At 37.9% G+C, this 26,120-nt stretch overlaps 1 protein-coding gene and 1 pseudogene across 1 annotated transcript in view; one reads left to right on the forward strand and one right to left on the reverse strand.

Moving 5' to 3' along the window:
- The window catches only part of LOC132050152 (uncharacterized), a 90,043-nt gene that overhangs the window by 10,120 nt on the left and 53,803 nt on the right, over positions 1 to 26,120 (reverse strand). The window lies entirely within an intron of this gene.
- On the forward strand, positions 1,692 to 7,809 carry LOC132048823 (uncharacterized; annotated as a pseudogene).

Here is a 26,120-nt window from a genome sequence, read left to right on the forward strand (position 1 = left end):
CTTTATATTTAATGGGTATGAATAGCTAACTCATTTAGCTGAGGTTATGGGACCAAATGTGTTAGTTATGTGATTGGTTTCATATTCACACTTCATTTATATGCCAAATGTTTTCTATTAACTGTGTTTTCTATTAACATTACTTGCTTGGAAAAGAAAGTAGAAGTTAGGAAAAGAGTTAATATCAACAATTTGAGGCATAACCCTCATCTAATAGTGATAGGAATAGGAAAGCATTGAGACTTGTGCCTTATAACCACTCTAAGGCATGGAAAAGCTTAGCTAATGGAAAAGAAAGTAGAATTACATGTTGCATAGAAAAGAAACCCAAGCGTTATTATCAACCAATTTGCCTTTAGTAGTTGTTAATTCAAAACCAAGCATAACCCTCATCTAATAGCTTGAGCTAGGAATAGGAAAGCTAGTTGAGACTAAATGGGTGTTCTCATATAAAACACTCTAAGGCTTGGAAAAGCTTAGAATGAATTTTGCTAATTTGGTTGGAAAACGTTTGGCAAGAGTGAAGTGACCCTTGGTCTATTACATGTATGCATAGAAATTAGTTGCAGTGAAACCCAAGCGCATTACTTTCCATTGGAACCACAACCTTAGTGCCTTTAGTAGTTGTTAATTCAAAACCAAGCATTCTCTCACTAATGATCATGACACATATTAAAACCAAACACTTTGTACATTCCTGTCCCTCGAAATATTGACTATTAGTTGAGCGTTACACTTAACAAGTTTATTTCTTCATTGTATTCTCTGTGGGATTCGACCCCAACTTTGTTGGGTTCTATATTTGGCAATGACAGCTTACTCCTATTTTAGAGGTGTAATTTGGGCGTATCAAATTTTGGCGCCGTTGCCGGGGAATACGGTCTAGAAATTTACTAACTTGTGTAAAACTTTACTTTTAGTCTTTTTTTCTCTTCTTATTTCCTTTTGTTGTTATGTGTTGTGCAGGAAATATGGACGAGAATGGTAATCCTATTCAAGACCCACCAGTGGCGGTCGTCGAAGAGGCGGCGGGGGCAGGCTATGCAGCCGCAATTCAGCCCCCGCCTCTAATTAAAAATTTGAGTTTCCACGTGACCACCACAATGCTACACGTGCTCAACACTAAGGGCCTATTTGGCGGTCTACCCAAAGATGACCCGAATAGGCACCTTAGGAACTTTCTTAGGGTGTGTTATACCAATGTGCATCCGAGCGTCTCTAGTGAAGCAGTCAAGCTATGTCTCTTCTCGTACTTCCTAACGGGGGAAGCCACGGCTTGGTTAGATGATCTTCCGTCCAGGTCCATCACTACTTGGGAGGAATTGACCGAAACATTCCTCAAGAAGTTCTTCCCTCCATCCCGAATGTTGTAACTCCGTGACGAAATCAATAACTTTCGTCAACTTTCTAATGAGGCTCTCCATGAAACTTGAATTCGTTTTAAAAAGAAGGTCAAAAGGTGTCCCAAGCATGGGTTGCCCGATAGTTTTCTTCGACAAATATTTTATAGGTCTTTAGACTCGGTTAATAAATTCATAGCGAATAACATTGCGGAAGGATCTATTATGGATAATTCTTATGCCACAGTTTGTGAATTATTGGATAAACTGACCGAGATGAATGAGGCATGACATACTAGGGAGATGGAAGTAGGTGGATAAAGTTCCTCCAAAAATGTGCTCACTCGTGAGATGATTAAGAAGGAGGAAGAGAGAGATAAGTCCATGGTAAAACTTGTCACCCAAATGGACCTTCTTACAAAACATGTCATGGGTGGTGGAAGTAAGGTGGTGAATGCGGTAGGCTCTTGTGAAGGGGGTTCTCCGGATGAGCAATGCTTCCAAATGTATGATGAGGAGGAGAACTATATCAACAATCAAAGGGAGGGTTTCAGTCAAACTACCAAGGTCCTAATCAAGGATCTTGGCGGCAAGGTCAAGGGAATCAAGGTTGAAACAAGGATCAAGGTAACTCGAGTTGGAGAGATAATCACGACAACAACCATGGGGGTTACAATAACAACTACAACAATTATCGGAGTTCAAATCCGTATGTCCCTCCAAAGGGAAATTAACAAAACTCTAGTCAACCACCTACTAGCGATCCCGCTAGTTCAAAAATTGAAGATATGTTGTCAAGAGTGTTGAAGAAAGTGGAATCCACTGATACCTTTTGCAAGGAGACGAGATGAAGTGAAATAAATAGGGAAAGTTGTTAGTTCTCACTCCACCTCCATTAAACTATTGGAGTCTCAACTTGGCCAAATCTCGGCTATCCTCAACCAAAGACAAAAAGGCACACTCCCTAGTGATACAGTTGCAAATCCAAGGAATGATGGTGATCATAAATGCAATGAAATTACTACTAGAAGTGGAAAAACAATTGGGGAAGAGGCTTTGGTGAAAGATGATATGTTGGTTGACGATGAGAAAATGAAGAACCCATTGTTGTTGAAGAAGAAGTAATTCCAAAGAAGAAGCGGGCTAGTATTGAAAAGCCCCTTGCTGTTGAAGATGTTCCGGAAATTGATGATGCTTAAAGGCATGGAAAAGATATAGGAGGTGCCAAGGGCTTCACCGCCCATTCTAAAGCCTCCTTCTCCATTTACTCAACAGTTGGCAAAGAAAGTGGATGATGGAAAATTTCTCAAATTTAAAGATTGAAAGGGCTTTCAATTAACATCCCCTTGGTGGAAGCACTTGAACAAATGCCCGGTTATGCTAAATTCATGAAAGATCTTGTGACCAAGAGGAGGCATGCTAGTTTTGAAACAATGGGAGTTACACATCATTGTAGCTCTATTGTGACAAAGGCCTTGGTTCAAAAGAAAGAAGATCCGGGAGCTTTCACTATCCCGTGCACAATTGGCATGTATAAATTTGGCAAAGCACAATGTGATCTTGGAGCAAGCATTAACTTGATGCCGCTTGCTATTTTCAACAAATTGGGTTTGGGCACTCCCCGACCTACAACAATGAGATTGCTAATGGCGGATAGAACCGTGAAGAGATCGGTTGGTATCCTCTATGATGTGCTTGTGAGGGTTGATCGATTCATTTTTCTGGCCTATTTTGTGATCGTGGGAAGTTTATTTTGAGGTACCCATAATCTTGGAGAGACCTTTCTAGGCCACGAGGCGTGCTTTTGTAGATGTGGAGAAGGGTGACCTCAAATTTAGAATGAATGATGAAGAAGTCACTTTCCATATTTGCAAATCAATGAAACAACCGACGGATCTGAGTGTTGTGTCGGTTACCGATACGATTGATGAAGCCATGGATACAGCCGTTGAGCATGAGTATGCAGGTGATATGTTGGCGGCAGTGATAATGAACTATGAGGGGGAATATGATGAAGAGTTCGAGAAGACGGTTAATGCATTGATTGGGTTGGGGTCATCCCATTACAATCCAAAGAAGCTTGATCTTGATTTAGAAAATCGTGCTACTCCTCCCGCAACGCCTTCCATTATTGAGCCTCCTACCTTGGAACTCAAACCTTTTCCTTCACACTTCAGGTATGAATCCCTTGGTCCCAACAACATATTGCCTGTGATTATTTCCGCACGATTGATGGATGAACAACGAGAAAGGTTGTTGGTAATCTTGAGAAGATATAAAACAGCAATTGGTTGGCGTATTGCGGATATCTAAGGGATTCCGCCCGGTATTTGTACTCATAAAGTTCAACTTGATGAAGAATGTGAGCCAAGTGTTGAACATCAAAGGAGGTTGAACCCTCCTATGCAAAAAGTTGTGAAGATTGAAATCATCAAGTGGTTAGATGCCAGTGTTGTGTATCCTATATTGGATAGGTCTTGGCTTAGTCCGGTTCAATGTGTGCCCAAAAAGGGTCGAATCACCGTGGTTGCAAATGCTAAAAATGAATTAATTCCCACTCGCACAGTCACCGGATGACAGGTTTGCATGGATTATCGAAAGTTGAACAAGTGGACGAAAAAGGACCACTTCCCAATGCCATTCATGGATCAAATGCTTGATAGGTTTGAGGGAAGGGATTATTATTGCTTCCTTGGTGGCTATTTTGGGTACAACCAAATCACCATTGCCCCCGATGATTAAGAGAAAACCACTTTCACTTGTCCTTATGGGACTTTTGCTTTTAAGAGAATGCCCTTTAGGCTATGTAATGCACCCGCAACCTTTCAACGTTGCATGATGTCTATCTTCTCCGACATGGTTGAGGAGTTCATTAAAATCTTCATGGACGACTTTTCCGTGGTGGGGGACTCCTTTGATGAATGCTTGGAGAATCTTGCCCAAGTATTGAAAAGATGTGAAGAGACAAACTTGGTCCTAAATTGGGAGAAGTGTCACTTCATGGTTAGAGAAGGGATTGTCTTGAGGCACAAAATTTCGGAAAAGGGGCTTGAGGTTGATCAACTAAAATTGAGGTTATTGCCAAGCTTCCTCCCCCAATCTCCGTAAAGGGTATTCGTAGCTTCCTTGGGCATGCCGGTTTTTATAGAAGATTCATCAAGGACTTTTAAAAAATAGCCAACCCTCTATTCAAGTTGTTGGAGAAGGAGTCAAAGTTTATATTTGATGATGCTTGCTTGAAGGCATTTGAGGGCTTGAAAGAAAGACTTACATCGGCTCCTATCATTATTGCGCCGGATTGGTCTCAACCCTTTGAGTTAATGTGTGATGCAAGCGGATTTTCCATGGGGGCTGTTCTTGGTCAAAAGCGTGATAGGATCTTTCACCTGATTTACTATGCAAGCAAGACTTTAAATGGTGCCCAAATGAACCACACGGTCACCGAGCAAGAGTTTCTTGCTATTGTGTTTGCTTTCGAGAAGTTTCGTGCTTACTTGTTGGGAACCCATGTGATTGTTCACACCGACCATGCGGCTCTACGTTACCTCATGACAAAGAAAGATGCTAAACCGAGGTTGATACGTTGGGTCCTTCTCTTGCAAGAATTTGACTTTGAAGTCAAAGATCGAAAAGGTTGTGAAAATTAAGTGGCGGACCATTTATCTCGCCTTGAAGAGAGCGGGCATCCATTGGATAGTCTTGAAATAAATGAATGGCAAAATACATCAAAACACCCCTAAACTATACCCAAAATGTCGATATCACACTTAAACTTTACTAGTGACCTATTACACACCTAATATATAAAAAAGTGATATAATTTACCCCCTCAGAACTGAGAACCAGTCTCAGGTGTGGGAGTGTTCCACACGCGCGCGACACTTCAGCGACACGTCATTGCTAATCTTAGAAATACAATAAATTTATATTTTATTTATTCTTTCACAATCTTTCTTTTTTTATTTATATACAGGTTTTTTTTCTTTTTGTTCTTGTCTAACCACCGTCGACCACCACCTAATACCACCACCATCACCGCAATTTCACAAATCAAAAAACCACTATCATCGAAATAGTTTGACGAAACTCACAAATGGACGGAAAATACAAGCTCATTTATATGAAATAATAAGCATAATAGCAACATGAAATAAAGTGACCCGGTTTGCGGAGAAGATGAGAAGGAGCGAGTGATGCTACGTTGCTTCAATGGTGCCCATAAAAAAAAAAAATCTTTTGCCCAAGCAATTGAAAACTAGATTAGTACTAAATCTCAAAGAACTCCATTGGATTTTTGGATCTATGAGTTAAAATAAATTCTTCAATAGCAAAAACATTTTAGCCATCAAAGCTTCGACCACGTCACGCCCGCCCCGATGCCCCACACCATTCTTCTTCTTCAACAATAATTTCCAACAAACCATCTCCTTCCAATTTTGCTTCTAGTTCTCATTCAAATCACCAATTTAAGGAAACCCACAAATACCCATTTGCTTCATCTTCTTCTTCTAGACAATCCGGACTTGACAAATTTATCTAAAATTCCACCAAAAGGTTTTCATGGAGTAATAATGGTGGAGGTGCTCAGAGAATTAAAAGATGTTCTAAAATTTTGGTTTATGTCTTTGCTATGGAGGAGGGACGGAAGATGGAGATGGAAGAAAGAATGAAGATGAATTTGGTGGGTGGGGAAAATGAGGGGTGGGGTGGGGGTTAAAAAAATTGAATTTTACAATAAAAAAAGGAAAAATAAATAATATATAATTAAAACGCACCTCTTTTTTTTTTTTAATTTTTAAATATTGTGCCGCATCAGCTCTGAGGGAGTAAAAAATATCAGTTTTAGATACATAAGGTGTGTAATGGGACGACATGATAGTTTAAGTGTGATATTGACATTTTGGGTATAGTTTAGGGGTGTTTTGATGTATTTTGCCATAAATGAATCATTCTCGGATAAGCAAGTGATGGTGGGGTCATATGATATGATTCCATGGTATGCCGACTTTGCAAACTATAATGCTAGTGACATCATGCCGGAGGATTTGAACTTCCACCGAAAGAATAAGTTCTTGAACAACGTCCGGAAGTTTTATTGAGATGAGCCATATCTATTCCGGGTTTATGCCGACAACATCATAAGGAGGTGCATACCCGAAGTAGAAATGATGTCCATCATTGAAGCATGTCACTTATCTCCGGTTGGTGGACACCATAGTAGTTCAAGAACGGTGGCCAAGGTTCTTCAAAGTGGTTTCTATTGGCCTACCATCCACCAAGACGCCCATGATTTTGTGAAAGCATGTGATCAATGTCAACGACAAGGGGGTATTTCTAGAAGGTATGAATTGCCTATGATACCAATTCTTGAGGTTAAGTTGTTTGATGTATGGGGCATTGATTTCATGGGGCCGTTTGTGAGTTCCTACAACAACAAATACATCCTTGTAGCGGTGGACTATGTGTCCAAATGGGTGGAGGCCATTGCGCTTCCCAATAATGAAGGTAAGAGTGTCACCACATTCTTGAAAAAGCACATATTCTCAAGGTTTGGAACTCCAAGGGCCATCATTAGTGATGGGGGCACTCACTTTTGCAACTGCTTATTCAAAGCATTTCTTGAGAAATATGAAGTAAAGCATAAAGTGGCCACCCCTTATCACCCCCAAATAAGTGGTCAAGTTGAGGTGTCGAATCGGGAGATCAAGAGCATCCTCTCAAAGATTTTTAACGCAAATAGGACTAATTGGTCGAGAAAGTTGGATGATGCTCTATGGGCATACCAAACTACATACGAAACACCTACTGGCTTGTCTCCCTATCAATTGGTATTTGGCAAAGCTTGTCACCTTCTGGTGGAATTTGAACACAAGGCACTTTGGGCATGAAAAAGTTGAATCTTGATTGGGGAGATGCTTCACAACTAAGGATGGATCAACTAAATGAGGTGGATGAATTTTGATTTAGAGCCCACATGAGATCTTCCATCTACAAAGCCCGCATGAAGCATTTCCGTGATAAAAAGATCTTGCAAAGAGAGTTTAGTACCGGGATCAGGTGCTATTGTTCAATTCAAGACTTCGGTTGTTTCCTGGAAAGTTGATATCTAAGTGGTCCGCTCCGTTTGAAATCACCCAAGTGTTCCCACATAGAGCACTTGAACTTGTGTGCCCAAGTGAAAATAAAATCAAAGTGAACGGGCAAGGGTTTAAGCATTACTTTGGCTTACCCAATGAAGAAAAGACAATGGAGGTCACCTACCACAATGAACCACAAAAAAGGGGGTAAAATCGTCGTGCCGCGACGTAACTCAGGCGCTTCTTGGGAGGCAACCCAAGTTTTTTGTTTAATGTTTGCTTAACTCTGTAAAATGCAAGAATGCAGGGTAAATAAATGCAACGTGAACTCGTGGAAAGAATTGAAAGAGAACTTGAGAAAATTAAAGACAGGGGTGAATTTGCGGCCTTGATGCGGTACCGCAAATCATGTTGCGAGGAAAGTTTGTGGCCGCAAACTTCACCCCCCAGAATGGCAGTGGCCAAGGAAAAAAGAGCAAGTTTGCGAGCCATTTGCAGCACCGCAAAACGTTTTTGCGACCGCAACATGGCTCAACCCAATCCGCCAGTGACACGTCAGGTAGGTGGAGTTTGCGGTGGGAATGCGAGGTCGCAAACTTGATATGCGACCGCATTCTCCCTGCAAACTCCAAACGTATAAAAGGTTCCTAAAAAGTTTTCTTCCTCATTTTCTTTCAAACTAAACGCCTGTGGCCTCTCATCTCCCCTAATTGCAATTTCGAGCATACACCTCTCAAAACGGATGCAATCCCCTCCCCATCTTGTGTTGTGGTGCATCTGTTGGCTTGTAATCATCAATTTCCCACTTGACCATACCTACTATTGATCACTAAGGTATGTTAATGGCTCTTGATACTAACTCTTTCAAATCTTGCAATCTAAGCTTGGTACTAGCCTATAACAATGCCTTATAACTCTAATGTGATGCATGAAATGCTATTCCTACTTGTTTTAATTAATTTATTTCAGTTTTGTGGGATGTGAATTTTTATGCATGGGAATTGTTAGATTAGGGGTAGGGGATTGCTTGTTGGTAGTTTCTCATGTTAGTATTGCTTATCGTGATTAGGGGATGGGGGGGATTGACCTAAAATGCTTAAAATCGCAAAACATGGCGAGGGACTCATTGTTGGGGACGGAGATGGATTTGCGACCTCAAACTTTGTTTGCGGTGGCGCATATCCATCACATCTATGGCTGCTTCTGGAAGTGCCCTCCCCAAAAGTCAGTGTGTTTCAACCAAGATGCGGTGCCGCATCTTGGATTTTGCGACCGTAACTTGTCAGTGGCGGCATCGCAAACTCAAGATGCGATCACATTTTGGCTATTCTTCCTATGAAATTATTTTTTTGCTAGTTTAATCATTTCTTAGAACCATAAAAACATCAAAAATATTTTTCCATTTGTTTTGATTGTAGGACCTAATGTTTGTTAATTGTACAGGAGGACTGGCCGCAAGAACTTGGCATAAAAGAACCCAACCAGCCTTACTGGGAAGAAAAGGAAGCGGCCTGCTCTGGGTGTTGGGCCATCTACCACACCCTCCACACCTCAGCCAGCTCCCACAGCCCAGGGCACTCCAGCCACCACCGATGATATGATCCGACAAAGGTTTGAGGCCTAGATAAAAAGAGAAGAGGGTCTCCGATGGGCTATTGAAGGGGTGAAGGAGCGTTATGACATCAAACACTCCTTCAATATTGAGAAGCACATCAGTCTGTCAGGATTAAAAGAATCGTTTCCCAGAATCATGGAGCAATTGCACCAGAGAAACTGGATGGTTTTCACCCAAGAGCCTGGGAAGTTTGTCCCCCAGATTGTCAAAGAATTCTATGCTAGCTTGGTTGTCGCCATGGGCAAAAAGAAGAAGGCTGTAGTGGGCTGCACTATGAGGGGAGAAGTTGTGCCCTTGTTCCATGAGGGGATCAATTTAGAATACTTTAACAACAAGGGCACCCCTTATAGTGAATATGACGAAATGATTCAACCTGCTGTAGCTGAGACCAAACGAGAGTAGTTTGCATAAATCATAGCGGCTCCAGGCACTACTCCTCCGTGGATCAGGCCTAGGACGGGTATTGAAAAGGTGACCCTAAACATTGAGGCAAAATTTTGATTATCCTTCCTCCGCTCCCGGTTCTGGCCATCACATAATGAGACCCTAGTGGGGACTCGCAAGCCCATTCTCATCGCGTGCATCATAACTGGGGTCCACATTAATATGGGTCACATTATGTATCCCCACATCATCGATCGAGCCTGGCAGACATCTCGGTCCATCCCCTTCCCATACTTGACCACTACCTTATGCAGGAGGCACAAGGTGCCTGTGTTTAAAAGGGTGGACCGAGAATGTGTAGCAACTGGGGTCGAAGATATTCTTCGGACGGAGGATGATGATAACCTTGAGAGAAAGAGAAAAAAGGCACGGGATCAGACCATTGACCTCACAACCAACTTAGAAGACCTTGCTAGGCCTGCCACTTCAGCCATTCCGACGCCCTCGGGTCCTGCTTCGGCTGGTGCCTCCCTAGCACAGCTGCGGGGTCCACCACTAGCAACACCCCTCCACCTGTAATATGAGCCCCACCTCGGAGAATACGGCCCCCTCTGTTGATGATTATTAGAACATGGCCCAGACTGTGGGTGCTGTGGATTCCAAAGTGACTCACTTCATCCGATCTCTGCCTGACCTGATTACAAAGGCGGTAGAGGAATCCAACAGGAAGTGTGCCGAGCGTTTGGTAAATCTGGAGAAGAGGGTAGAGAAGATAGAGGCTGGTGAGGTAGAGAGTGTGAAGGCGGTGAAGACCGACCTTACTCAGTTGTGTGCAGATTTTGTAGCTTCCCGGACCCCACTATTTGAGGCTATGGGCACAGGAGTTGGCACGGATACTGAGGGGGGCCAGCATGGGTCGGAGGATGCCGAGAGTTCTTCGCATCACTCCCCCGCCAGAGATGATCTTTAGATCTGGGTGATGATGATTACGAGGAGCTAGATGATATAGAGCCACTTCCGAATGCCTTGGAGGAGCAGCTTTAGGCGGTATTAGCTGCTACTGCCCGGCATGGCCACCGTGTCACTCGCACAGATGCTGAGCTTGAGCACGACCTGTAGATAGCCAGAGAGCACTCCCTCATGGATATGATGCCCCCTACAGGGAAGAGTACCAGTGCTACATCCGGACTTTCACCTGTTGGCAGCACTTCAGCGCCATCTGAGCCCACATCATCCACCATTGCTGCTACTGAGCCCACCGCTGAGCACAGCACTAAGGCAGTTTGTGAGGCCACATGAGCTGTTACAGGGAGTGCTTACTTCTTTTTGAGTGCTACTTATTTATTGTATTAGGGACAATGCAATGTTTTTAGTGGGGAGGGTGGTATTCCTAGTGTCGTTTGATGGATTTTGAGTCTTTTTGATATGATGTACTTTTGGCGGATAGTACTTTTGATTGTTGTTTTAAATATTATAGTATTTTCATTATTTGCATATTTGTTGTTGTGTTGTTGCCCGGTTGTTGTTTATGTCATTTTGTGGTATTAGCTATATCCTTGGCTTTTCTTAGCCGTGGTTCTTTTCCTAAGAATGCTAATGGTCTTTGGAACCCGGTATTTGTAGAAAGTTTGAGTCGGCAGGTCCCAATGATAGATATTTGGGCTCTTTCTTAAGGGAACTAAGCCTTGTCAGGTCGGGATGTGAGCATGACTTGTTTCGTATCAATACAATTAGAAGGTTACATAATAGGGCGTACCTCTCAAAATTTTAAATTTTATTGAGAAATGATGACCATGACAACTTAAGCTTCACTTTGTTACTCTTGACTACTCAATTGGGTAAACCATTAATTGATCTTGTTTTGATAGATATTGACTCATTCTGAACAATGCATGTGCCAAGAGTGGTGACGCTTTGTATTAACTTGTGTGATTGCTTGTGTCAACTAGAACTTGCACGCTTGTCTTCCTAATCTAAACTTGAATGATCAGTTGAAGAAAGAATCTTAGGCAATCATTGAATTTCCATGTGAAATACCTTGTTCATATATATATATATATATATATATATATATATATATATATATATATATATATATATATATATATATATATATATATATATAGTCAACCCTTTTGAGCCTTTAACCTTTTTCTTGATCCCCTTATGACAAGCCGTACCACTTTACATATCTCTTTTGAACCCATCCTTCCTTGAACTCTAAAATCTCAACATAGGCTTTTAGCCTAAGTTGGGGGTGAGAGGCCATGTGTTAAAGGTTGACGAAAATCGAAAGTGGAATGGCCGTAGTTAGAAAGGAAAAGGTTGCCTGTGCATGAAAGAAAATAAAAGAAAAAAGAAGAAGTTGTGTTATTGTTGTGTTGCTAGAAAGGATTCACTAATAAGTGCAAAAGAGGACGGTTAATAAGAAGGCAATAAAAAAATGTGACTAAGGAGAGAAAAGGTGGAAAGAAAATGAAATCATGATGAATAAAAAAAAAGCCCTCAACCTAGTCAAATGTAGTGATCAAGGAAGGAATAGTCACTTTTGTACCCAAATTTATATCCTACCCAACCCAAAGCCATCATTACAAACTGGAAAGACATTTGTGATCTACAATCAATTATTTTTGGAATTAGTATGGAAAGAAAATAAGGGCAAGGATACGGTTTGATACTTGTGACACGCGAGATTCTTTTTCTTAGTGCGAGTGTTCTCCTTTTGTCCCTATATTTTGATTGATATTTGTGTGAAAGAGACTTTCTTTCTTGTGAGGGCGCATGTATTGTAGCAGTAGATGAGCAATTAGACCATGCAAGCGAGTCAATAGGACGTGAATGTGAATTGAGTAACCTCGAGAAACCATATGAATCTTTGGAGTGTCATAAGGTCATTGCTTGTGCATTTTTGAAATAACAGGAAGGGGCGGACATAGTAGAAGGATTATGTGTGTTTTCTAATTATTGATACCAACCGATAGTCATGTGCTACCCATGTAGGCCAATTGGCAAGTTGTGAGTCATGAGTATCGAGTTGTTTGCTTGAGGACAAGCAAAAGGTTAAGTTGGGGGTGTTGATGAGTCGTGGATTTTAGGTCTTTTTACATCCACTATGTATACTTTTTTAGGAGTCTTTTCAAGTGTTTGTTCTTGTTTTCGTGTGTTTTCATGAGTTTTCAGGTTTTGTGAGTCGAGGACAAAAGAGGGACAAAATGGAACAAAAAAGAGCAAAAGAACATAAAGATGCGGCGATTATGCGGCACCGCAAAGTGGAATTACGGCCGCATCTTCTACACAGAAAAATGGCAGTCAGCTAAGAAAAGATCACCCAGTTGCGATGAGGATGCGGCATCGCAACTTCGGAGTTGCGGTCGCATATTGGAAGCTCAAACACCCAGTGAGCCAAGCTACATGCCTGAAGTTGCGACGCAGATGCGGCACCGCAAACTCAAGTTGCGGCCGCATCTTCAGAAGAGGTTTGAGGACTTCCTGAGTGTTCTTCGGTCGCAAACCCATGTTGCGACCGCAAACTTGGACCGCAACTACTACATTTGTCCGAAAATTGACTTTTTATCCTCCCTCTATAGATACTTGTACCTAGTGCTTTGTGCACATTATTGAATATTCCACACTTTTTACTTTTCAGTTGTCTTTTAGCATTGAGGGAGCTTTGAATATCATTTATTGTGGAAGCTTTTAAGAAGATTCTCCATCTTTTTGTCATCTTCTCCATTAACACTATTGTAAACTCATGAATATTCTCTTTCCTAATACTTTATTTTTAATGGGTATGAACAACTAACTCATTTAGCTAAGGTTGTGGGACCAAATGTGTTAGTTAGGTGATTGAGTTTCATATTCACACTTCATTTATGGTAAAATTTCTCAAATGACTACCTTATTGTAGCTTCCTACCATTTGTAGCTATCCTTTTAAATATTACCATTTGTAGCTACATTTTGGCAAAATAGTGTATGTTTTCGCATGTATTTGTTGCCAACAAATACATGAGAACAAGGTAAAAAAAAAAAAAAAAAAAAAAAAAACATGATCCTTGATTTTAGTCTTTAATGGTGGAGCTATTAAATTAGATATTACTATATATTTTTTTGATGTATTTTAGTGATTTTTTTTTTTTGATGTATTTCGGTTTTTTTTTTGCCATAATGTATTTCCGTGTCTTTTTTTTTTTTTTATGTATTTCGGTGATTTTTTTTTATGTATTTTACTTGATTTTTTTTTTGATGTATTTCAAAAAAATAATGTGGCTTTTTTTGATGTATTTCAAATACATTGTGTACATTCCAACTACTATGAAGCCAAATATATTCAAATTTTCGTGTATTTGAATGGATTTCAACATATACATTCAGATACAAGACCAAAAAATTCAAATACATGACAAATACATTCAAAAAAATAATGTGTTTGGCTATTAACAAAATACACTCAAAAATACAAAGACAAATACATTAAAAAACAGTGTATTTGTGAGATGTAGATTTTTTAATGTATTTGTATTTGGCTTTTAACAAATACACATGGCCAGATCTGAGACACTACCACCACCAAAAAACCCTAATCTCTCCAACACCACCAAAATTCTAATCTGAGACGACACCACCACCAAAAACCCAAATCTGAGACACCATCACCACAAAAAATCCCTAATCTTTCCATCACCAACAAAACCCTAATCTCTCCACCTCTGCGTCATCTTCTCCGCCACCATCTCAAAATCAATCCATCACCGCCGCCATCAACAATGCACACGGCCAGATCTGCAGAGTGAAAAGAGAGAGAGAGGGGTGAGCACAGAGGGAGACGGAGAAGAGAGAGATGGGCGGCGGAGAGAGAGAGAGGGGTGAGCACAGAGGGAGAGGGAGAAGAGAGAGGGGGCGGTGCGGCCATGGTGGTGGTGCGGCCATGGTGGTGGTGGTTGAGAGAAGGGAAGAGAGATTTTTTAAGGTTTTTGAGAAATGAAAAATATGAAATGAGTAGTGATTGAGAAAAAAGAAAGATATATGTGTTTGGGTATGTATTTTTTGATATAGCTACCATTTGTAATTTAGAAAAGTTAATTAGCTACTAAATATAATTAAATAAAAGGATAGTTAATATTAATAATTAGGTCTTAAAAGAAGCTACAATGAGTAAAAATTCCTTCATTTATATGCAAAATGTGTTTTCTATTAACTCTTCATGCTTCAATGTCTTGTGATGGTGTACAATATTACTTGTGCCTTATTACCATTACTTTGCTTGGAAAAGAAAGTAGAGGTTGGGAAAAGAGTTAATATTAACAATTTAAGGCATAATCCTCATCTAATAGCTTGAGCTAGGAATAGGAAAGCTAGTTGAGACTAAATGGGTGTTCTCATATAAAACACTCTAAGGCTTGTAAAAGCTTAGAATGAATTTTGCTAATTTGGTTGGAAAACGTTTGGCAAGAGTTAAGTGACCCTTGGTCTACTATGCATAGAAATTAGTTGAAGTGAAACTCAAGCGCATTACTTTCCATTGGAACCACATCCTTAGTGTCTTTAGTAATTGTTAATTCAAAACCAAGCATTCTCTCACTAATGATCATGACACATATTAAAACCAAACACTTTGTACATTCCCGTCTCTCGAAATATTGTCTATTAGTCCAATACACTTACAACTGAGAAGAGTTTATTTCTTCATTGTATTCTCTGTGGAATTCGACTCCAATCTTGTTGGGTTCTATATTTGACAATGACCGCTTACTCCTATTTTAGAGGTGTAATTTGGGCTTATCAATGACACAACTTTCAAATCAGAAAAAGTTTACTTATTACACGCGATATTAAGGAAGCTTTGAGAAACCAAAAATAAATTCAAAAAAATCCAGTACTTCTTTTGCACTGCATACACGAATTCAGTGCATTTCCTATTTCAGCCTCTCTACATGAACATTACTATCCAACTATCTAGCTCTAATAATTCACATTGTAAATGTTGTAGGAATATAGCGTATTTGAGAATTTACTTTGTGTGAAAAAGGAGAGGAAAAAACAATTAGACAAACCTATAAGGCTATAACAATGCAAGGCTGGAGCAGGAGATTGTTTAGATTGATGGGGTCTCATCTTTGCAGAAGAGCTTGCTCAGATTTTCTAGAAAATTGGACTTTTCTAATATAAGAAAACTTATGATAAGAGTGGGGAGATGGATAGGTTTCAAACTTGGAAAACCAAAAAGCTTCCGTAACTGATATAAACGTAAATGATTTTATTGATTAATATTTAATGACACTCAATAAGCGTGATCATAATGTTGTTAATCCTTTAATTAGAAAATAAAGAAAATTTAAGAGCAAAAAGTCAAAAAATTACCAATGATGAAAAATGATAAATACTTTATTTAAAGGTGATGGTTCCAACTGAATTATGGAACTGAGAGTGCGATACATGATTGATTGAAAGTCTATTTTTAAACTCAAGCAACGAGAATTTATTATATGTAATATTATATATATATTGTAGACTTTTATTCTACTATTCAAATTACTTTTTATGTTTAAATGGAAATATACTTATATACTACATATACTTATATATATGATAAAATTATATAAATAAAATTTAATATACTGGTCCTACAATTACGCACATATAGTTGTATACTTATATATAGGCAGTTTTAATATGTATACATATATACTATATATACTTAATATATATACTAAATATATGTAAAAAGAGTTTTAACTGATTCTAAAAATATGGACTATTTTCATGCCTAAGTCTAAATCAAAAGATACGTTTTAACTAATTTTAAATGTAATTTTTTTTTTTTATCATATTTCATATATAGTAAGAACACAAGTATCCTTTTACTGCCAATTTTTTTTTTTTTTAAAGAATATAAGAAGAAATTACGACTATTAATTGTGATATCAAGAATAATCCATAAAAGAACATGATTTTTAGTCCAAAAGCTGGTCTCTTCTTCCAAATGACGTGTCTCTGACAAAGTGAAATCTCTCAGGATCTGTTAAATTATAAAACATGTTAATATACTGACCTTAATTTATTAGGCCGGTTAAAATACTATGGATTTTCAAAGGACGTCTCATAAAAGATTGACTCATCATTAAATAATATCCATCGAAAGTCTGTCTAAATTGTTCTAACTTCTTTATAGGAAATTCATATTTTACTTATGTACACACGTGTGTGTATGTATGTATGTATGTGTGGCATATATATATATATATATATATATATATATATATATATATATATATATATATATCAAAATTAATATGGGTGGAAAAAAATGAATATTAAGATGAAATTTACCGTGAGCAAATTGGTACTCTGCTGTTCTTGTTTCATTTTCCCATGCCTTCCAACGACTCATCTGAAATTAATAAAACGCAACCGAAAAATGGGTCAAAATGCAAGAAGTAAATAAAAATAAAGAAGATTGAGAGATTTTCTATGTATTTTATTAAGGAAAAATATAAAGTAAATAGTTTTTATTTTTTTATTTTTTTATAGAAATACCTTAACTCTTCCCAAAGCCAAGTGGTAACACAACAGTAAAATAAGTGAAAAATAGCCAGCCCAAAACTAAAAATATATAATGATGAACACCAGCACAAATGCCACTTTCCCTTGCAAACAATCTAACAAAATAAACTCCTTCTTGGTTTAAATAATAAAAAATCTAACTTATATTCATTGAAACAACAATGATTTTTTTCACGATACGTGAAACAACTTGTTATTAAAACTTATATTAAATAATAAAAAATTTAACTTATATTCACTGAAACAACAATAATTTTTTTCACGATACATAAAACAACTTGTTACAAAAAAATTAATTATCTTATTTTTTTGATGATAAGATATCCCCACACTTGGATCTCTTAGTCTCTTTGTTTGATTCTTCCTTTTACTCTGTAATTGAGTATACAACAAAATTGAATGAAAATTACTGAGAAATGAGAAGAAAGAGAGAGAAGAAATTTCGAGAGAAACACATGTAATATTGATCCTAAAAATGTGAGACTAGTTGGTGGTTTATCTAAGTATGGTCCCGCTAAAATAGGACACATTGGAATTAGCATTTTTTTTCTTCCATTTTGTATGAGTTTAATTGCACTTTTTTTTTTTTTTTGGTACTTCTAAATTGGAACTTTGTTGTAGTTTTAATTTGGATGTTTGTGGTAATTACACTTGGCAGCCTAATGATAACATCCAAATTCACTCCTCAAAGAGAAAGTGTACACAGTCGTCGCAATATAATTTACCCAATTATGAGTCGGGGTCGAATCCACAGGAACAATATAAAGGCAATTCAAATAAGTAAGGAATTATCACCAACTAAGCTAAGGCACACACTTTTTCAATATTTGGTTTTTGATTTAAAACTAACAAAGACAAAAGTAACCTAGAAAACAAGTAAAATGATCAATGGCCACAAGCATGGATACAAGAAAAATTACTCTCAAGTAACGATCCAGTGTATTTCATGATTTTACAACTATGAGTGAGTTTACGCTAATTAGATAATGATCTCTAAAATCTCATTAAAAGTCTCTCGAACAAATCAATGAATTTCACTCTAAGCTTTCTTAAGTCTTAGAATGTGATTTTAAGCACAATCAATATAATCTCAAGTAACTTTCCTATCTCTAGCTCAAGTTATTAGATGGGATTTAATGACCCAAATTCTTGTTAATTAATCTTTCCCAACCTCAATCTTCCTCTCTCGAGCTCAAATCGAAGTAAATGGGTGGGTCTTAGGGTTAGCTAATCCCTTAAGAAACATTAAAAACAAGATTAATTAAAACAACATTAACCCACTTCATTAGTAATAAAAATCATTCAATACATAAACAAAACAAGAGTTTCATCCAACACTTTAATCATAGAATATTTCCATAAACAAGATTCAAGTGAAGAAAATAAATACTACACACTTAGATATTCATTACAAAGCAAGAAATTAAAGAAATGAAGTAAAGGTTCAAGAAAGTGTTTAACTAAATCTTCAAATCTTCAACTTCAAAGTGTGGTATAAAACCCTAGTTCCCAAATTTGTGTAAAAATGGCCAAAGATGACAATATTTTCTCCCATGTCTTGTTTTTATAGTTCAACAACTTTCCCCCAATAAAAAGTGACGAAAATGACTTTCAAATTTCAGATTTCAGATTTGCATTTCAACCACTTTTTGCACTTTTAGCCAATTTTCTCATTTTCTTCAATTTGACCTTTTTTTGACTTGTTTTGATTTCTTTCCGATCACTTCTCAAGTATGTAAAACCTATAAAATGAAAGTAAACGATATTAAATGCACTATTTTCTCAATCAAACAGGTCAAAAGTCTAAGATTAAAGAAGAAATAAGTTGAAAAATATCAAATTATCACCTACCAGCCAAAGCCAATGTGGTAACACAACAGTAGAATACGTGAAAAATAGCCAGCCCAAAACTAAAAATATATAATAATAATAATAATAAACACCATCACAAATGCCACTTTCACTTGCAAACAATCTAACAAAATAAACTCCCTCTTAGTTTAAATAATAAAAAATCTAACTTATATTCATTGAAACAACAATGATTTTTTTCACGATACATGAAACAACTTGTTATTAAAACTTAGATTAAATAATAAAAAATCTAACTTAATTCACTGAAACAACAATAATTTTTTTCACGATACGTGAAACAACTTGTTACAAAAAAATTAATTATCTTATTTTTTGATGATAAGATATCCGCACACTTGGATCTCTTAGTCTTTTTGATTGATTCTTCCTTTTGCTCTGTAATTGAGTGTACAACAAAATTGAATGAAAATTGCTAAGAGATGAGAAGAAAGAGAGAGAAGAAATGTTGAGAGAAACACATGTAATATTGATCCTAAAAATGTGAGACTAGTAGGTTTATCTGGAAGAGGCTCCCTCCAGTAGGCTTTGTGTCCAGTTTGTCAAGTGCAGTCCTAATCTACTTACACCTGTACACAATTAAATCAAAGGGTCAAAATATGCTTAACTAATATATCTCCTCAATCATAATTAATGTTAAACTAAGAGTTCTGTATGGCAAGATGAAACAGCCGAAAATCTTGCTGTGGGTATTTCTTTCCGGAAAAAGATTGGAATTTTTTTTTTGTACTCTTAGTTTAACTATTGGATTAGATTAATTTAAAATATTAAAATAAAAATTTATATATTAAAAAAAATACAGAAAGTATTGTAAGCTAATAATTTTTTTTCATATCAATATGATGAAAATATACATCTTAAAATGTTAGTTAAAGTTCATGTACTTTGACTCTCGAAAAACAAAACGTGACAAGCATTTTGAGATGGCGAGACTATTAAATTTGAACGAGGTTGGGATTAGGAGGTATAAATTTATTGGAGATTTGACTTGAACAATGAAATTAACAAAAAACCATGAAATTAACTAAAAAAAAAAAAAAGAGAGAGAGAATTGTTTGCACATAAAAAGGAAAAAGTTAACTGATCCAATACTTTGGCCTACAAATATGGTGCCAATAAGAAAAGAATAAAATACAGAACTCTTGTTTAACCATGATTTAGGAGGTATTTTAGTTAAGCATATTTTGACCCTTAGATTTAATTGTGTACAGGTGTAAGTAGATTAGGACTGCACTTGACAAACTGGACACAAAGCCTACTGGAGGGGATCCTCTTCCGGTTTATCTAAGTATGGTTCCATTAAAATAGGATACTTTTGAATTAGCAGTTTTTTTTTTTTTGGATAAGGCACTATTACACACACAACTATATCAAAGTTCTTCACACCTTACCTTTCCCTGGGTCCTATTACCCCCTAAACTTATTTAAAACGGAATAATTACCGCCCTTAAACGCTGATGCCCACTCTCAGATGGGAGAGTGGCATACACTCTCCTTGCCACATGTGTATTTATTTGTTTTAATTTTTTTTCACCTTACGTGTTAATTTTTTAAAAAAACATAAAAAACTGAATTTTCTTGTAAAAAACAGATTTTTAAACCCATTTTTTTTAAAAAAAAAATATTCATTTTTTTTTTTAAACAAAACTGAAAACATTGATTAAAAAACTGAATTTTCTTTTTAAAAAAAGATTTATAAAACTCTTTTTTTTTTTTTAACAAAATTGAAAATTTGATTTTTTTTAAAACACTTTTTTTTAAAAAAAAAAAAAACAAACTGAAAACTTGAATTTTTAAAAAATATGGAAAAATGGATTTGTTAAAAATATGGAAAACTTGATTACTTTTTTAAAATGTCTTAAAAAATCATGATTTTCATGATTTCATTTTCTTAGGGCACTTTTATTTTTCAAATAAAATCCAGAAAAAGTGTTTTTCTTGTCAAAATGTGAAAAAACTGAATTTTTATAATTTTGGAAAAATTAATTATTTTTTAAAAATGTGAAAAACCTGTTTTTTAAAACTGAATTTGGAAAACTAGATTTATATTCATATCTTAAGAAAATACAGATTTTTAAGAAAAAAAAATTAAGTTTTCCCATTTTTTATGTTTCTCACTCTCTCAATGAGAGTGAAACACACTCTCCATACCACGTCGCATTTAGGGGGGGGGTAATTATTCCGTTTTAAATAAGTTTGTGGGGGGGGGGGGGGGGGGGGGTAATTGTTCCATCTTAAATAAGTTTAGGGGTAATAGGACCCAGGGAAAGGTAAAGTGTATCGTAGCAACTTTTGGTATAGTTCAGGGGGGTAATAGTGCCTTATCCTTTTTTTTTTCTTCCATTTTGTATGAGTTTAATTGCACTTTTCTTTTTGGTACTTCTAAATTGGAATTTTGTTGTATTTTTAATTTGGATTTTTGTGGTGATTACACTTGGCAGCCTAACAACCTTTTTGCCTCTCCTATTCTATATAGATAGATATAGATGTAGATTACCATTTAATAGATGACATAAATTTGAAGGGTGTGTACGGTGAGAACTCGTAGAGTTCATCTCGGTTCATCGAAGGCTCATACGGGTCGATTATCGAAGGTCAGTCCGAGAAGACGGAGGGAGCAAACCGAACCTGCACGAAAGGAGTTGTTACACCTCAAAAATTTTCGGATTTGTTGCCTTGAAAGTAGACCAATGCGAGCTTAAGGTGAACATGAAGTTCTTACGAGATTAAGGAAGGTATTAGATAGCTTAAGGTGCATACCATGCGATTTTGAAGTCATACGAACGTGTGAAATTTAGTTTATTGAAGCAAGTGAAATATAAGTCGTGTTCAGAAAGGTTTTCGCTATAATTGAGCCAATATTTATTTGGTGATGTCTTGAAGGGATGCTATAGGGCCTATTGCATGGTTAATGAAGTATTATGTAAGTGCCAAGAAGGTTCCATGAGGATTGGAAGTCAATCGAATCAACGAGAGAAACCTTCGCATAACTGGGAGTTATACGACCACTTATACGGTCCCTATAACTTTATACAGTCTGTATAAGGAGGGTCCGTATAACTTGACCTTAACAGAAAGGGTCACTTTCTTTGTGGTGTTATACGGTCCACTTATACGGACCGTATAATATTATACGGACCGTATAAGTCCATCGGGCTGATTTTTATACTTTTGTATAAATAGATGGCTCTTGTTCTTTTATTTCATTTTTCATTTTCCACAAGTCTTAAGATCTCTAAACCTTTCTCCAAGCTTATTCCACTCCAACCAAAGAGAAAACAAAGATCAAGAGGCAAGAATCAAGGTACTCACATGTTAGAAGTCTTGCTAGGATTAGTAGACTACAAGAGATTCTTGGGTATTAAAGCTAGGGTTTTCACATAAGTTGGTAGCTGCTCCAAAGCTCATTTCTATGAGATAAAAGATTAGTTTTCATGCTTATTTCATGTTATCATGGATGCTTGGTTGTTGAACAACTTGGGTAGAAGGAGAAAGTAGAAAATGAGGGCTCAATGTAACTTTTACGATGTTTTTGAGTAGTAAGCTAACTTGAGTCATGATTCTTAGTATAATATGGATATAATCTTGTTATGGAAGGTAGTAATAATAATGAGGAGGCATTGTATGTGCTAAAATGGGTGTGAAGTTATTGGTATAAGTTGAACATAAGGATGAATTTTGAAGGCCCAATGGAATGTGATTACTTGATTATGATATTGTGGGTGTTATTGTGGATGTTTGGGAGTTGCTTTGTAGTATGGTGGAAGTTGACGAAATAGGGGAAATGCTGCCCAATTTTCATCAGATCATGAATTATTCTAGTTTGAATTTAAGAGTATTGTTAAGGCTTAACCATGGAATGAATCCTTCTAAATGTAGATTGTTCAAGCTTCAACGGTGGACGTTAAGTAGTTAAGAAGACCAAGAGGTATGTAAGGCTAACCCTTCTTTCATTAAGGCATGGTTCCTTTGCTATATACCCTCTCATGAGTTCCATAATGTCTTCCAAATGACTCTATCTCTAAGATTACCGAAGCTCATGATTCTTGATACTTTCACGATTCTATTCTTCCGTTATGTGATAGTTGATCCTCTAAGGATAGCTGTAATGAAAATGATGATGGTAATGATGATGATGATACTCATGGACTCTTATGTATACGTGTCTAAGTATGTATGACTATTATGTAACACCGAGCTTATATGACCGGGTATGATACCTATCGCGCGCACACCACTGCAGTTAGGTACAGATAACACTGAGCCTTGGTAGGACGAGGTATGTATAACACCGAGCCTTGTTATGGCCGGGTATGTGAAACAACGAACCTTCATGGTGGAGTATGATATACATATATATATATATATATATATATATATATATATATATATATATATATATATATATATATATATATATGTATGTATGTATGTATGAGTAAGCATTAGAAATGGAAGGTCCCATGAGAGACAAGTAAGTAAATATGTTTATGGCCACTAGAGGTATAAATGGCTCTATTACCTCCTGATTCTTCTATCTTATGCTGTCTCTTATGCTCCTACTATGATGTTGTTTATGCTTTACATACTCAGTACAGTATTCGTATTGATGTCCTTTTGTTTGTGGACGTTACGTCATGCCCGCAAGTGGACAGGGAGACAGGCTTGATCCATAGACTTCTTGTTCAGGGACCGCATAGAGGAGCTCCATTTCATCCGGAGCTACAGCTTTTGGCTTAATTCTTTTGTGTACATACATATGGGCATGGTGGGGTCCTATCCCGCCTATATGATGTTACGTTCTTTTCTTAGAGGCTCGTAGACAGTTGTTTATAGTTAGATGTCTTGCAGCCTTGTCGGCTCATATTTTGTATATTATTTTGATAGCCTCGTCGGCTTGTGTATATGGATATGAGCATAGTTATTGATGATGTTATGAATGTGTTATTGCCCAATGAGTTTAGCATTATTGATACATAGAAATCATGCATAGGCCATATAGTCCACCTGCATGTGAATGTGTGAATGTACGATAAGATATGCCTGTGTAGGTTAGCATGCAGTCGCCCGTACGGCCTCCGTTCGGGTCATGACAAAAGTGGTATCAGAGCAATTCTCTCATAGAAGGTCCCTATGAGAGACAAGTAAGTAAATATGATGATGGCCACTAGAGGTACAAATGGCTCTATTACCTCCTGATTCTTCTATCTTATGCTATTTCTTATGCTGTCTCTTATGCTCCTACTATGATGTTGTTTATGCTTTACATACTCAGTACAGTATTCGTATTGATGTCATTTTGTTTGTGGACGTTACGTCATGCCCGCAAATGGACAGGGAGACAGGCTTGATCCATAGACTTCTTGTTCAGGGACCGCATAGAGGAGCTCCATTTCATCCGGAGCTACAGCTTTTGGTTTAATTCTTTTGTGTACATACATATGGGCATGGCGGGGTCCTATCCCGCCTATATGATGTTACGTTCTCTTCTTAGAGGCTCGTAGACAGTTGTTTATAGTTAGATGTCTTGCAGCCTTGTCGGCTCATATTTTGTATATTATTTTGATAGCCTCGTCGGCTTGTGTATATGGATATGGGCATAGTTATTGATGATGTTATGAATGTGTTATTGCCCAATGAGTTTAGCATTATTGATACATAGAAATCATGCATAGGCCATATAGTCCACCTAGATGTGAATGTGAATGTGAATGTACGATAAGATATGCCCAGGTAGGTTAGCACTGGGTGCCCGTCATGGCCCTCCGTTCGGGTCATGACAAAAGTGGTATCAGAGCAATTCTGTCCTAGGATGTGTCTACGAGCCATGTCCAGTAGAGTCTTGTTTATGGGTGTGTTGCGCGCCATACTTATAAACAGGAGACTATAGGCATTTTAAGAATGAATGACCTTCTTTGTTCATAAGATCGTGCAATAGAGCCATAATATAAGGATTTCTCTTTCCTTAACCGTGTATTATGTATTTCAGAAATATCTGTAAAGAGAAAAGCTACGACAGCCCAAAAAGGCAAGACAGTGGCAGAAAAGCGGTCTGAAAGAGTACCGCCAATGGTTGTAGAGGAGGGTGAGTCCCGAATGCGGCTCGATGCTCGGTCCTCCTACCTGCCTATTTCTGAGGAGCGAGGGGAGCCTCGGTGCCTTCAACACCCCCGGCTCCTCCACCAGATGCTTCAGGCCAAGATGTGAAAGAGGCCATTCATTTACTTACTCAGTTGGTTGCCGCTCAGACTCAGCGGCAAGGTACAGGGTTGTTAGTGCAAAGGCCCGTGACTTTATTAGCTTGAACCCTTCAAAATTTTTCGGGTCAAAGCCGGATGAGGACCCTCCAAACTTTATTGATGGGATGTTGAGGACACTTCGATTAATGCATGCTTCAGACATTGAATTGGTAGAGTTGGCGTCCTATAGATTGCGGGATGTTGCGGTTCATTGGTACACGGTTTGGATGGCTTCACGGGAAGTCAATGCACCTCTCCCGGTATGGCGAGAATTTATGGATGCCTTCCTCCGACATTACTTGCCTCCAGAGGTTCGGCGGCCTAGAGCCGATAAGTTCTTGAATCTTAGGCAGGGAAGTATGAGTGCCTTAGAGTATAGTCTCTGCTTCAATTCTTTGTCTAGGTATGCTCCGGCTATGGTAGCGGATATGGGTGACCGAGTGCACCGATTTTGAGAGGCCTGGCCACATTTGATGGACGAGGTGCTTGACTACGTCCCTTCGAGAACATGAATATTTCACGATTCAAGCCCATGCCCGATTTTTGGGAAAAACCAACAACAAAAAAAGGCAGAATTGGGATAAAAAAAGGGGGATCTTCGGTCCGACGAGGAGTTTGGGTAGGAAAAAACCAGGTTTTTGGGGATTCGGTCATTTTATGACCAGGCCTCCACCCCCGCGGTGCCGAGATTTTAAGATTTACTTACCCGGCCGAGCCGGTTTCAAGGCCGGGTTCTCGCTCCGAGGCACCGGCGGGGACCCTAGATGTTCCCGAGAAAACGCGTGTCGACGGCCCCAGGTTTTTTTTGGCGGCGCCGTCCATATCAGCGGATGCCCCCCGGACGGTGGGGGGGCCCCCCTTCGTGCCGGAACGGGTCATCATCTATACGCCCGGGCCGGTTTACCGTGCCCCCGCCCCGGGCGGGAGCCCCCACCAGGGGCCAAAAAACCGTATTTTTCTTTTTCGACACCAGATTTTAGCTTTCCCGATATCATCATTTTCAACATCGATTTTCTCAGAAAATTTTTTAT

This window comes from Lycium ferocissimum, chromosome 3 (genome assembly GCF_029784015.1).
Source record: "Lycium ferocissimum isolate CSIRO_LF1 chromosome 3, AGI_CSIRO_Lferr_CH_V1, whole genome shotgun sequence".
NCBI lineage: Eukaryota > Viridiplantae > Streptophyta > Magnoliopsida > Solanales > Solanaceae > Lycium > Lycium ferocissimum.